Raw genomic sequence first — 14273 nt, forward strand, 5'->3', positions numbered from 1 at the left:
CTAATGAGTAGTCTTTTAGTACTGCAGTACTTCTAGGTATAAATAAGTTTATACAGAGTAATAGTTTTCAGTGTCTGAGTATCTCTCTGAGAAGAGCTATTAGAGTGTGCAGAATTCAGCACAAAGCTAAGATTTGTTACTTAATTCTAATGCTGTTAGGAAAAATAGTCTGAAGAATTTGAAGAAATCATATGTGAACAGTTTATTCCAGTTACTAAATGGAGGATAAGCAGTAGCACTGTCTGAAAGAAGAATCATGCTTCTGTACTTAACTATATAGCATATAAAATATGAAGGGGTGTTTGGAAAATACCTGCACTATATTGCTGTGTACAACAAAACCAATCAATTCTTTGATAGAGAGAGTGATGGAAAGCAGTGATTTTGAAGCTGAGAAGAGTTGCAAAAATGCAGAACATATTTATTCCTTCAAAGTGTTTGTACTGTTATTCAGAATTTCATCCTCAAAATATTCCTGCAAGACACAGTAAGTAAGAATTAAAAGGATACAATAGCACTGGAAGAAAAAATGGCTACAAAGTGTTAACTGCATGTACTTTACAGCAAGACACTGAAGACATAACAGTGTCTCTGTATCTATTTTCTCAGATTGATTTTAAAACTAATTACATAATTTGTTTACTGCTAATGTAAATAAAAGAAGGGCAATGGGACCGCAGATTTCTGAGGTCTTGTCTAAGACAGATCATTAATATGTTAAAATATAGATCTCTGTCTCCAGGTCTTACCAACAAGATTGGATAAAAATTCTGTCTGAAATTATTGATACCAAGCCTTAATTCTTCCAAAAGATTATAGAAGTTAATGATTCCACTTGGAAGTAGAGCTGAGAACTCAGTTTAGTAGGAAGAAACACCTTAGAGACAGGGATTTGTTACTTGAGGCAGAAGAGAGCTAACTCAACCCTAAAACTTAAAGAAATGTAAGAGAAATACCTTTGCTGTCAGACTAGCATGTAAGACTACATTGTCCAATCATACAAGGCAAGGAATTGTAAGAGGATTTACATCACGTGCTAGAAAATATGAAGCTGTATGTGAGGGCAGGAGCAAAAAAGATGAAATTCTTTGAGTTCTTAGCCGTTGTGAACTGTAAAGTTAGAAAGTGTAATAGACTTTCTTAGAAGGTGTAATGAGTAACAGGAAATTCTAATGTGAGTTTTAACATTTTCTTTTTTGTTTCTGCTACAGTCTGTAGTTTTAAGTGAGCAGGTTATTTTTGTCCCTACAGCTTGTCTGTCAATGAAACCAAATCCTTTTATCTGACTTTTCAGTTTCTTCTTTGCGACAAATTCCACTATATGTGGTGGGTTGACTTTGGCTGCCTGCTAGACACCCACAGAGCTGCTTTCTCATTCCAGAACATCAGCAGGATGGGGAAAAATATAGACTAAATTCATGGGTCAAGGCAAAGACAGAGAGAAAACCTACTAAGTAACATCACAGGGGAAACAGACTCAACATGGGAGAAACAATTTAATTTTTTGCCAATTAAAATAGAGCTGGATGGTGAGAAACAAATACAAAATATCAATACTGCCTTCCCTTCATCCTCCTTTTTCTCAGGCTCAACTTCAGTCCTTCAATCCTGACTCCTCTCCCTGAATGCTGGCAGGACACAGAAAATGGCTGCTGGGATCAACCCATAGCAGCTCCTCTCTGCCCCTTTTTCCTTATTTCCTTATCACACTCTTCCAGTACTTCCGGGTAGATCCTTTCTGTGGGATACAGTCCTTCACAAACTGCTTCAACATAGGTTGTACATGGCTCACAGTTCTATCAAGATAAACTTACTCCAGCATGGGCTGTAGGGAAATGGCTTGACAAGTGCCTGGAGCACCTTGTCACATCGTTCTCTGATCTTGGTTTCACATATTTCTCATTCCTCTCTCTCAACTGCTGTGCAACTTTTTTTATCATTTCTTAAATAAGTTTTCTGAGAGGCGTTCCACTTTGACTGCAGAGCTCAGCTGTGCCTTGCATCCACTGGAGCTGGCTAGAACTATGTGAGGCAGGCACATGGTTGCTCCTCAGAAAGGTTGTCCTTGCAGTCCACTGCAATGATCATAATCTTGCATTGTAGACCCAATGTAGTAAGATACCAAGTCACTTACACCATAATGAGATCTCCAGAATCTCCAAATGGTTTTGTGTTTTACCTCCACTTGAGCTGCTTAGTTGCCTTGAGAGCTGGTACTCCATAATTCTGAGAGTAAGAAGTTTTTTCTGGTGGCTGACATTAGCTGGGTATGCATCCTGGCATTCCTGAGCTTCATAGGAAGTGTGCAGTGTTTGTGCTGGAACTGGATAGTCCTTCCAAGTACAGGTTGGGAGACAGAATTCAAGACTGGTCTTTGTCCCATGGAGGGCCATGAATTATGCTTTCACAAAGACGTTAGTTATGCAGAAGAGATTTAGCAATTTTATCTTCCTTTTGATCACTCTGACAAAGCAACTTGCTGAGATGCTTCTCTCTTTCCTGAAGAAGTCCTTACTAGTCCTTGCTAGTTGTGTGGCAAGACTGAGGGATATGATGACTAGAAGTAAGAACACTGTATTGCATTGCAGGAAGTTCTGTTGTTGTATCCTTGCACTTATATGTATAAAATGCAAAAGGTCTTGTAGCAGCAGAAGACAGGAGTTATGGAACTGACTGCAAAGACATGTTGTGCCTCTCCTACTGTAAGGCTGGACACATGCTTGCTTTTAACATGATATTCAAGATAACATAAGTGAACTTATGTGATGGATACTGGCATATTAGATCCTGGACTTTTCAAATTACACATGCAGAATAACAGGACCTCTTGTTCAACTTTCAATTGTATGGCCTTTTAGGTGGCGATAGGAAGTAAAGCACTGCTCCGAGACAGTTCATCAACTTAGTAAATTATTATGAAGCAGGAAGATGCAATAATATTATTGGTTAAAGAAAAGCATCACAGGAAATTAATACTTGGCAGGACTGTATTTGGCCATTCTGTGTTTCTAAGTTGAGAACATTCCGTGATATGGATACCAAACATACTTGGTAAAGCAGCAGTTATCATATGATTTGAATATGGGACTGTGAAGTGAATGCTGGAACCTGGGCTATCTCTTAGAACTCCAGCACCATGCCAGGAGTGGGGAACTGCCTTGGTATGGGGATTTACCAGAGGCAGAAATTTTAGAGCCACTTGCTCTAACGTAACAGACACAAGCCATGACAGGGACCAGACAGAGGACAGAGGAGGAGGCTCTCCGTCTTGAGGTTCCACAGGGAACAGTTTATTCCAGCTGAAAGGAACAGAACAAAAAACCCCTAGCTGTATTGTGCAACGGGTTTTGTCTACATACAAGTCAGGGGGTGGACACAAACAGCTAACCAATAGGGAATTCTCAGGGGAGGAATGAGGGGATTACATAAAATGTCCTGGGCCAATTGGGGTAGGAGGGTGGAGAGGATGGGTCACGTGGGCCAATGGGGCTTTGAGGAATAGGGGAATTCCAAAGGGGTGTTGCAAACAGGGATTGGCCTGAGGTTTAAGTGGCAGAGAAGGTTCAGGAATCAAGGGCTGGGTTACCATGACAGGCAGGGAAAGAGCTGGAACAAGAGGCGGGGAATGGCATGAGGATAGCTTTGAGGGAGGTAAAACTCCGGGGTAAACCAACTCAGGGAGAACATGGGGCTATGACAGAACAGACCGCTTAACAATAAAATAGATTCGAACCACAACAGGACTGTGTTTAAGAGGCTCTTCGTCATTTAAAGAAACCGACAACTTAAAATTCAGAAAGTGTCCAGTCGAGCGTGTCTTAGGTTGGAAATGGGTGTGTGTATTCTATTCCTATCTGTGGAGCAGTTACTGGGCAGTTCTCTTTATCTTTTCCACAACCAATCCTCCCTCCGGGAAGATACCTTCTGTTAATGAGCCATTGACTCACTGCATGACTGATAAAATTACATCATGTCCTTGTGAGAAGCTCCGCCCAGAAGGAGAAGCCAAGCATTCCTTCCTGGATATAATCAGAGTTTTGGAAGACCACAGGCAGCCTTTTCCACTGGAATCCCAGAGGAGCAGCTTTCTTCTCCACTGGATTCCATCTCCACTACCCCTGGATCTTCAGAGGAAGAGTACACCCTTCTACAGGATCACTGCTTCAACAGAACCACATCTGTCATTCCAGGATGACTGCAGCCACCATTTCAATTGGAACTATTAACACCCTGACCCAGAGGGTGTCAGATTGTATTCTGACTCTGTCCATGTTATTTTGTATTACTGCATTTGTTTTGGTTTTGGTTTTGTTTTGGGTTTGTTTGGTTTTTTTAAATTTTTTTTTTCCCTAATAAATAACTGTTATTCCTGCTTCCATATCTTTTCCTGAGAGCCCCCTTAATTTCAAAATTATAACAATTCGGAGGGAGGGGATTTACATTTTCCATTTCAGGGGAGGCTTCTACCTTCCTTAGCAAACACCTTTTCAACCAAGACTTTTCAAACCAAGATGAGTGTATCTGGAGAGTCTTAATTTAACTTTTTAGTTTGAAATACATCTCCAGATACATAAATTAGAAATCCTACTGCCAAAATACATCTATGTTTTTAGAATATCCATTTAAAAAAGAAAAAAACTCCCAACCCCCAAAACTTCACTATTGATGTAACTGTTGGGTTGGGTTTTTTTTGGTTTTTTTGTTTTTTTTTTTAATTGAAGGCATGGGGAATACAATAATATGACTAAATCAATGAACCATACCAGGTGTCTTCATTTCAAATAAATCTCTAGTGGTCAGTTAGTTAGTTTTCCTGATCAGTCCATGGAATCATGATGATTCTTGCTAGTATTACAAATGTAATAAAAATGTTCAAAGTAAATTACCACCTCAGTTTAGTTGGTCACACAAAATGCTGCTTTCATTTTTTGTTGTTGTTGATCGAAGGTACTTTAATATGCCAGAAGTCCTACCACATCTTTCTATAAACACAGACTTAAAAGACAGAGACTCTGCTTTCCCCTCCCTGCTTCTTTTCAATGTCAAAACTTAAAGAAAAACTAAATTCAATTATTGAATTTGAAATAGATTAAGTTCTGAGTTTTAATTGAAGAAACAAGAAGTCCTAGATCAAGATAAAATGGCAATTTCTATTTTAAAAGTCCTGGAAATATAAGTCTAATAGTGCTTTTAACTTTGCTAAGAAAACCAGACAGGAAAACATTTTCATAATTTTAAATACTAAGGGAGTGTAGAGTAGAAATGAGAGCTATCTTTAGTTTATTTTTATTTCATATTGTTTATCACTTTGATGAGTCATTTAAAATCTATGCTGACGTTAAGGAAGTACATAGTAAAAGGGAGAAAGCTACTTACTTCAGCTGTATATTACTGGATTTTATCCCTGAGCTCCAAAACTAAGAGAAATGTAAAGACTAGTGAGAAAGGGTGCTTCAAGATATAGAATGCCTTTGGTGCAGGGTGCTTTGGCACATGCTATTGCTATGAAAAAATTTCAGAGCTGCATTTATTAAAGTGGGAAGAGAAATAGTAATTGTGAATTGCTTGAGATCGCAGAGCTGCGTGAGACAGTTCTGGCAATTAAGTAAAATTTTCCTAAATACAGGAATGGATTATACTTGATGAATGGACATAGAAATATACCTTCCAAATCATGCAATACTTCAGTATATAAGTGGAACAATCAGCATTTGTAAAAACTAGAATTGTGGATATTCTCCAATGACAGTGTAACTTTTATTCATTAATAAATTGATCTAGTTCTGTAATGTTGGAACTGTTTATACTAGTAACGTATCTGCCCCATTTTAGTTTCTAATTCTTAATAATAATGGGAATAGTTTTTGTAATAATTTTTACGTCTGTGTTTTAACATTGATGAGTTACAGTGTGAGATACACTGACACTTGAACTTTAATTCAGACTAAATGGAAAAAAACCCCATAATCTATGTTTTTGTGTTTGTATTCTGAAACTTGGTGAAATTTGGTACAATTTGCTAGTGTGCAATAGAAGGAGCATCGATGAGAATTCCAGCTAGACCCAACAGAATTATTCAATTGAATCTTCAGTATAGTTTTTAAGTGTTAGCTAGTTTTACTTTGTGTTAGTTTAATCAGAACTGATAGTCCTGAAGTAATCATAGTTGAGCTGTAATAACTCATGTGATGATATTCTGCAGAAGGTATTTATTAAACTGCTATGTGGGTTCACTAGTTCCAAACCACTGCTGTTGACTTGACTTTAGATTTTACTGGGTTCGTTGTTTTGGGGTTGGTTTTTTTCCTAGATTGTTAAGGGTAACTTAGATTAACTCAAAAACTGGAAGATCTTATTGCTTTCTAGAAGGATGAAGTCTACAGATAATTGAGAAATATTAAAGCAAAATGTCCAAATTAAAAATTGAGACCTTTATCTTTCATCTCTCATTGCTGATCTTTTTGATATCTAATACAACAACATGGATACTAGAAAGGACACAGAAATGGCCAGTCAGATCACTAACTGGAAAATTATTTGATTTTTAAAAAATGCAGATCCCTTGTCACTGAGGACATAACGGTGAGTCAATTTTGGAATAAGTATTTTACTAACTCTATCCTTCAGAGTGTTGTCATGCTCTTTGTTGATTGAATGAAAAGCTCTGGCAAATTACTGCTTAAGCAGGGTGAATTGATTATAGTAAAGAATGTTAAAATGCATTAGGACTGTACATTAATTAATCATTAATTATCTACAGAGAATCTCAGTATGCCTAATGTTCTTTACAAGGTCTGAAGTAAAGGAGGGAGTTTCATGATAATGTTTTGAAACATAATTTGTTACATAAACCTGTGTGGAAAAAAGGATTTTGTTAGAAGCAGATATCAATCATTCTAATAGAATGTAAGATATGTCGCTGGATTTTCTGCATCATAAATTTTAAATCAGTGATAGTGAAAGATGTTACTTATGGAGAAACATATAGTTACCAGTAGTGGTAACCCGTGGGAAAATCATAAAAAAGGTATTCTTGACAAACTAGAGGATTAGGCATTCACCAACATTATGAAGTTTAACAAGGACAGATGCTGGGACAGGGCAACCATGGCTGCGTATATACAGTGGGGAATAATGTGCTGGACAGCAGTGCCATGGAAAGGGACATGGGGTTCTTGGTTGATGGCAATTTGAATGAGTCAGCAGTGTCTTGGCAGCCCAAATAGGCAACCATAGCCTGCCCCAGCATTGCCAGCCAGGCAAGGGAGTGGATTGTCCCACTCTGCTCTGCAGTAGGGCAGCCTCGAGCACTGGGGGTAGTTTTGTGCACTGCAATATAAGAAAAACAATGAACTATTAGAGAGCATCCAAAGGAGGGTCATGAGGATGATGAAGGGTCTGGAGGGGAAGCCATATGAGAAGCAGCTGTGGTCACTTCATCTGACTGAGGAGACACCTCATCAGAGTCTACAACTGTGAGGCAGAGACTGATCTCTTCTCTGTGGTGACAGGACTCAAGTAAATGGCATGAAGTTGGGTCAGGGAAGGTTTTGGTTGGATATCAGGAAAATATTTTTAACCCACAGGATGGTTGGGCACTGGAGCAGGATCCCCAGGGGAATCGTCACAACACAGAGACTGAAATAGTTCGAGAAGTGTTTGGACAATGTTCTCAGGCCCATAGTGTAGGTCCCTTCCAAGTCAGCATATTATGTGATTCTATGTTTCTATTCCCTAAAATCTCTAAAATTAGGAGTCAAAACTTCAACTTAAGATTCTTGACATTCTTTTACTGAAGTATAAAGACCCGCAAAATTGCTGTTGGTCTTATCAAAACGGAATTTGTTAATGAAAAACTTTATTTTCTTTTTAATAGAATGAAAGATGGAAAATTATTTTCTGTATAATTAATTTATTTCTTCCAAGAAAATGTGAAGAGGCTAATATAATTTGACCTAAAGAGTAAATACATTTTCTACATCAATCCCCACATTCCTCTTTCTCTTGTATGAAAATTCTGCAAGGTGATGCATGGACTGAGTAGGCACGATGATTAAAGAGATACTTCTTGCTTTTCATATTAAGAAAAAGTATAGGTTAAGAACAGTTAAATAATAAACAAGATAGAGAAAAAAGAGCAAGTATTGTCATGGCAGTGACTTGCTGTCTCCAAACAGCACACCAGTGCCCAGCTTGTATCAGAGGATTGGCTACTTTGGAAAGACTACACCCCCAGATCTGATGCTGAGCATGTCATTGTATGGCATGTGGCGTTTCCATTTGTTCAGTTGGGGGTCACCTGTCTTGGCTGCTGCTTCTCCCCAGCTCTTGCTGCTGGGACAGAGTGACAGAGAGGGCCTGGACTGTGCCAGCCCAGTTCAATAACCAAAACATTTTGGTCACAGATGCAGAGTGCAGCACCATGCAGGCTGCTATGAGGAAACATAATTATATCACAGGCAGGGACAATACAGGTATACAGAAGCTAATGCATAACTCTGTTACTACGGTGCAAATTATTATTATGCAGTCTTCATTACTTAGCTGCTACTTCCTCCTTCTGTACTTAGAGAGCTTTATTAGATCTATAATGGGCTTTCAAGCACAGTTCTGTTATGCAAAGTAAGGTTTGAACCCATTTAGGGTTCACTGAGAGAGCTTCCTTAAAAAGTATCCCCAGGTGCATTGTGTTTGCACCCAGACTTGGACAGTGCAGAGGTGGATGGTGAAGGAGACAAGGCTGTTGGGCTTTGGAGAGGTATTATGGACAAGGAAACTGTGTCATTAACAGAGACTGCTGTAAGTGCTCTTAAATTCACTAATGCAGTGGAAGGGCAGGAGTGACTGTCATGAGTCGTTAGCGCAGAGAGCTGAAGCTGCAGTGGTCGTTAATATGTAGACACTAGATGTGCATTCACAATCTGACACTGTCCAGATCTGAAGATTGAAGGGATTTCAGATTTTGAAGCCAATGTTATGTTCTTATATTTTGGTTTTGTTCAGTTTGTTTTTTGATTAGACCTAGATGATGTTTTAAAATAAAAAATGTTGCCTCCCCTTAATTCCTATCATGTAGAAATTTCCAATTTTATGTCCAAATTACTTACGTAATTTCTTGAAACAAACCTATGATCTCATCAAACCTTTGCAAGTATATGTCTGTAAGTTCAAAGCACAAATGCAGTTCAATACAGATATCAAAATATGACTTTGCTGTCCTTCTGCTACATTCGCAAATCTATGAGTTACTTTTCCCTGGTAAAGGGTAATTATTTCCCTTACTCTCTTGCATGTTTTCTGTCTCCAAAACAATGAGATGGATAAGAGGTAAAACTTGTTTAGTTAAAAAAATTTGAAATTGACTGGGAAAAAAAAGAAAGGAATTCTATTAAGGTTCCTGTAAAAGATATTTTGATGTAGTCAAATAAAATTTTTCTGAAAAACAGCACGGTGATTTCCTTCTCAATTAGAAGCTAAGACATGTTGTTTTCAAGATTAACCCATGATCAGATGCTATCTTTACTATTATTATTAACTTTTTTTTTTTCTAATGTCGTGGATTCAGAGAATGGTTTGAGTTGGTAGGGGCCTTAATGGTCACCTTTTTCCAACAGCATCAGCATTTTTTTTCCTTATATCCATTTCATACAGTAAATAATCTAAAGAAACAGCAATGTGTGATGGTGTATACAGTGGGGTTGATGTGAGCTGTTGTTGGTTGTAAATAAATTTCTGTAAACAGCTAAAACCAAATATGAACCAAAAGAGAATAATAATCTAGATAACAAATGGAAACTGAACTGTCTTCTATAACTTTTTAGAGGCATAAAGAAGATTTATAGCTAAGAAAATGTACATTTGATTTTCAGTAATTTAAGGCCATAGTATTCAGAAATTATTAAAGAAGGGGGGAAAAAAGGAAAGAGAAAAAAAAAAGAAAACCTGAAAGAAAACTCCAAACTTTGAAGTTTACAATTCTTTCATTCTTTTTGTGAAGCCTGTTGCCAAATAGAAATCCAGTATTGCAACATGACTGGAATCATTAAAGATACACATGAAAAAAATTGATCTTTCTCATATTGTCAAAATGGTGGAGAAGATCAGTTTTTTAGCCAAAAACCTATTTGAGCATTCTCCTTGTTACACTCAAAATTAGCACTGTGTTCTCCAGCTGTGATCTTATGAACATGGTTAAGCCATGTTTAGTTGTGTAGTTCCCCCAAGTGCTTGCTTGGTGAATGCTGCCTTTGAGTTACTGCAAAACATACATGTCATGAAGCCAAGCTGTAGTAATGTTGCTGATCCTGTTCTACAGCTCCTCATCAGCTCTGAGGTCCTGTACAAAATCTTTGTGTTAGAAGGAGTGCCATAGTTGAGCACTTTGTTGTGCTGTCCCTCATAGTTCATGTTCTTCCATATAATCACTGCCCTTGTTTTGCCTTGGCAAAACTGAGCCTCAGATATGCCTGTCCCACAGCAATTATTAGCAATGCACTCTAAATTTAGCATATCTTTTGGAGCATTGTCTGTCATTGGAAACAGAGACACTGAGACAGCCCTGTTCTGAGTATGAATTAGTGTGAGATGATTAGCTGTAAAGTGACTTCCTTACTCGTATTAGGATGTAAAGTCAAAACTTGTTGCTATACCCAAGACTTTTAAGTTCAGCTGCCAAAATTCTGTAAACTTGTACCAGCAGAACCAAGCCTGTATCTTTTGAATTTGTTCCTTTTTCTGCTGCAATAACATATTAAAATTATCGATAATAAAAAAATATTCCAGGAATAGCACATTTATCTATTACACAGTAACTGCTAACACAAGGACTGGATTGAAAACTTGGAAATATGATACTTACAACTACATACAGAGGGATTTTGGCTCCCTCTAGTGAAAAAAGGCATCAATATTACCGCGGCAGATTGGCTCACCCGTACAGATACGGACGAGAAAATCATTGAAGGATGTTTGACTAATGCACTGCAGGGCCTCAGTTCTGCTGCACAAGGCAATCAATGCAGGACTTGGCTGATATAAAGTTTCAGAACTGGATGATATTTATTAAGCTAAGAGGATTCTCATTCTGCAATTTCCTTAGGAGGTTTTTTATTTATTTCTTGCTGTACAAGTATATAGAAGGAAAAGCTGCTGTAAGATTGACAGCTGTTTGTGTGAGGGGTTTAGTTTTGGATTTTTTTTGTGTTTGTTTTGTTTGTTTTAAATTTTTAACTATTCCTTTTACATTAAAATGCTTGTGAATACCCAAATTAATAAAAATAATCAAAAGTTAGATGGAGTGGGAAAAAGAAGGCAGAATTAAAAAAAAAATCACATCCACTTCTGCAGAGAAGTGGACTCTGAGTACCCCTATTCTGTTTCTAGCTGCCTTATACCAATTTTATTTTTCTTTTCTTCTTTTCTTTTTTTTTGAGAGAAGGATAAAACAGCCAAGTGAGAGAAGAAAATGAAGGGATATAGCAAAATAACATGTCTAAAAGAGAACAATGACATTGTCAAAGGTACAGAATAATGGCTATTGTTGACAGTGTTCATCTGAAGACGAGCTTGTCAGATCAATGTCAAGCTCTTTTGGTGTGGTTTAAACCATTTATTTCTCCTAGGTGACACAGCTCTACTTAAAGTGATTATAACAAATGGCAGAGGCGCAAGAAGGTACCATTAATGTTGTTTGAGCAGAAGGGTATCCTTTTCCATAATTTGTCAAGATTTCAAAAAATTTCTGGTTTCCTTTGTTTTCTTTCTTCCAAGGCAAGGCAGGAAAAGAAAAGCTTCACTCCCAAGTTTTCTGCAAAGGTCAAGAAAAAACAAGATGTCGAGTTCTTTTCATCCAATCAATGTTCTTTTTCATCCAACCGATTCAGAAATTAGTAAGTGAAGACTTTAGGCCAACTTCATTTTTCATAATAAAGCTTTCTTTTCAAATACAATGATTAGCCACCTCTAATATATTTTTTGTTGTATTATTCAGGGACATAGAGTTTAAAGTAAACAGAAGGAGGGTGAGAAGAAGGACTTAAATCATTGCCAGTCTGAATGTTCTTTTAAATTTTCTTCAATTGCATGTTAAGTAAATCCAGTTCCTTAATGTACTGTTAATTGTCCCAAAGGCACATATCAATTCCAACAGATGATTATTTGAATGGTTGGAAGGATATGGTAATTTTCTTGGTAAGTGCTCTGTTTTTTCTTTAATTGTTGAGGTTATGGGAATTTATGTGTATTATCCAGGTAAATGGTTGTTTAATTTGAACTTCTTTGTAGCATACATGTATTAGACTGTAATAAACTACCTTGAATTTGAACACATGAGTGTTTGGAAAAGGGAGAAAGGAGGAGGAAGTAAATGTTGGCATAAAAGTCCACAAAAACACCTATCAAGGAGAAAAGCCCAGATCTTCCTAATGTGGTACCTTACCTACAGGCTTTTGCAGAATGCACGGAACTGCTTCCAGGAAAAGTATGGCTCTTTTCACCTGCACCAAACAAGAGTGAGAGTCCATAAATAAATATGTCTAAGCAGGAATTTTCTTTGAGACAGAGAAAAAAAATTAAGCCTGGGTTTATCAGAGAACTGATTACCTTGTCTTGGGAAACTGCCTGTGCACAAGAGATGGTGGCAGTAAGAAAGTGTCCATGGCTGCTGTTTAACTGCAATTTTTTTTTAATTTCTTTTTTTTTTTTTTTAAGGAGAAAATTAATTCTTCAACTAGGAACTTGAGAAGGGCTTATGTTGCGGTTCGTTTTGCGGGTGGGGGTACCCCGGGGTGTCCCCAGAGGGCCCCCTAGGCTGTGAGTTCACTGGCAGCAGCAGTCACCCTTTTTTTCATTAGAAAGATAAAGAGAAATATGGTAATTAACAATTTAAAAAAATGAAACAGTAGTTATACAGTTTTGTAACATTAAAATAAATACAATTGCAAAAGGAGCAGCGAGGGGAGAGAAGGACAAACTGCAGTCAATTTTAAAACTACTTAAGCCTCATGTTTGTTGTAATAATTTGTAATTATATTTAAATTTTTAATAAAGCCATTTGCTCAAAGTGGCTAATTGATTGCTAAACATTACAGAAAAGAAAAGTATTTTTTCTCTGTTGTTTCTAAGTCTAGTGATGCAGTTGGATCACACTTTGTCCTCAATTAAGGGACTATGATGTTCTTATGGAAGCTAAAAGTAGACTTAGTAAGAGAAAAACAAAGGCAATATAGCTCAGAATAAAAAAAACCCAAAAAACAACAAAGCAAAAATATGTTATCAGTGCAGAGTAACAAAAAATACAGTACTTGTGCATTGTGTAATAATTCCAGATAATACAGTACTTATGCACAGTGTAACAATTCCAGATCTCTCTGGAATATTGTTAGTCACTGACCATAGATATATATTCTCCATTCATTCCGAAAATGAGCTGTAGATTCTATTAACGTCTGCTGTTTAAGAAATAGGGAAAAACATTGCAAATATTATTGGTGGCCAAGTAAATATTTTGTAATGGCCAAGTAATTAACTGGGCAAAGATAACAATTCTGAATAGTTGTGACACATTTCTGTCCATAGAAACAACAGACCCCTTGACTATGGGCAGCTGATAGTCAGGACTGTACTCCCAGTGCTTCCCAGCATTTGTTAGCATGTATCTATTGGAGAATAGCATCATCAGGTTTTAGTGGCGCTACTAGACTGTGAATTGGGATGGTGGCAGGTGCAGACAGGCATTTATGCTTTGTGTCTGGCAGAAAGCTAGCATAAAGAGTGCGAGATGTATTTTAAACCACTGCAGCAATATTCCCACTTTTAAAATGCTAACAGAACCTGTAAAAAGACATTCATGAAAACTGGTCTGTAGAAGTGACCTAAGGTGTATCTGTCATCTGAGTGCACAAATTTGTGAGAACATCTTTACACTGCTGTCATAAGTAGACTTTATGTAACACAGCAAGAATAAATTTGCTTAGACAATGATAAATAGCAGAGGGGATAATGTACCTTTTGCTGCTATCTTCTGTCAAGTAAATGCTAGCCGAATACCTCATCAAGTCTTGCTGTGAAGACAGACTGCCAGAAAGGTAGGTACAAGACCCTTGTACCATGTGTCTTGGTCAATTTGTATGCAGATCCTTTCTTCCAGCAGGACTTTTTTGCAACATTAGTGCATTGAACTGAATCCAGTACAAAAGCTGTGACTGTAGGAACTGTTCTCTTTTAATTTGAATGGTGATAAAAATGCATATCAAATTAAAGCATTTTAGAGCAGC

This window comes from Pyrgilauda ruficollis, unplaced genomic scaffold (genome assembly GCF_017590135.1).
Source record: "Pyrgilauda ruficollis isolate IOZ18807 unplaced genomic scaffold, ASM1759013v1 scaffold310, whole genome shotgun sequence".
In the NCBI taxonomy this organism is placed as follows: domain Eukaryota; kingdom Metazoa; phylum Chordata; class Aves; order Passeriformes; family Passeridae; genus Pyrgilauda; species Pyrgilauda ruficollis.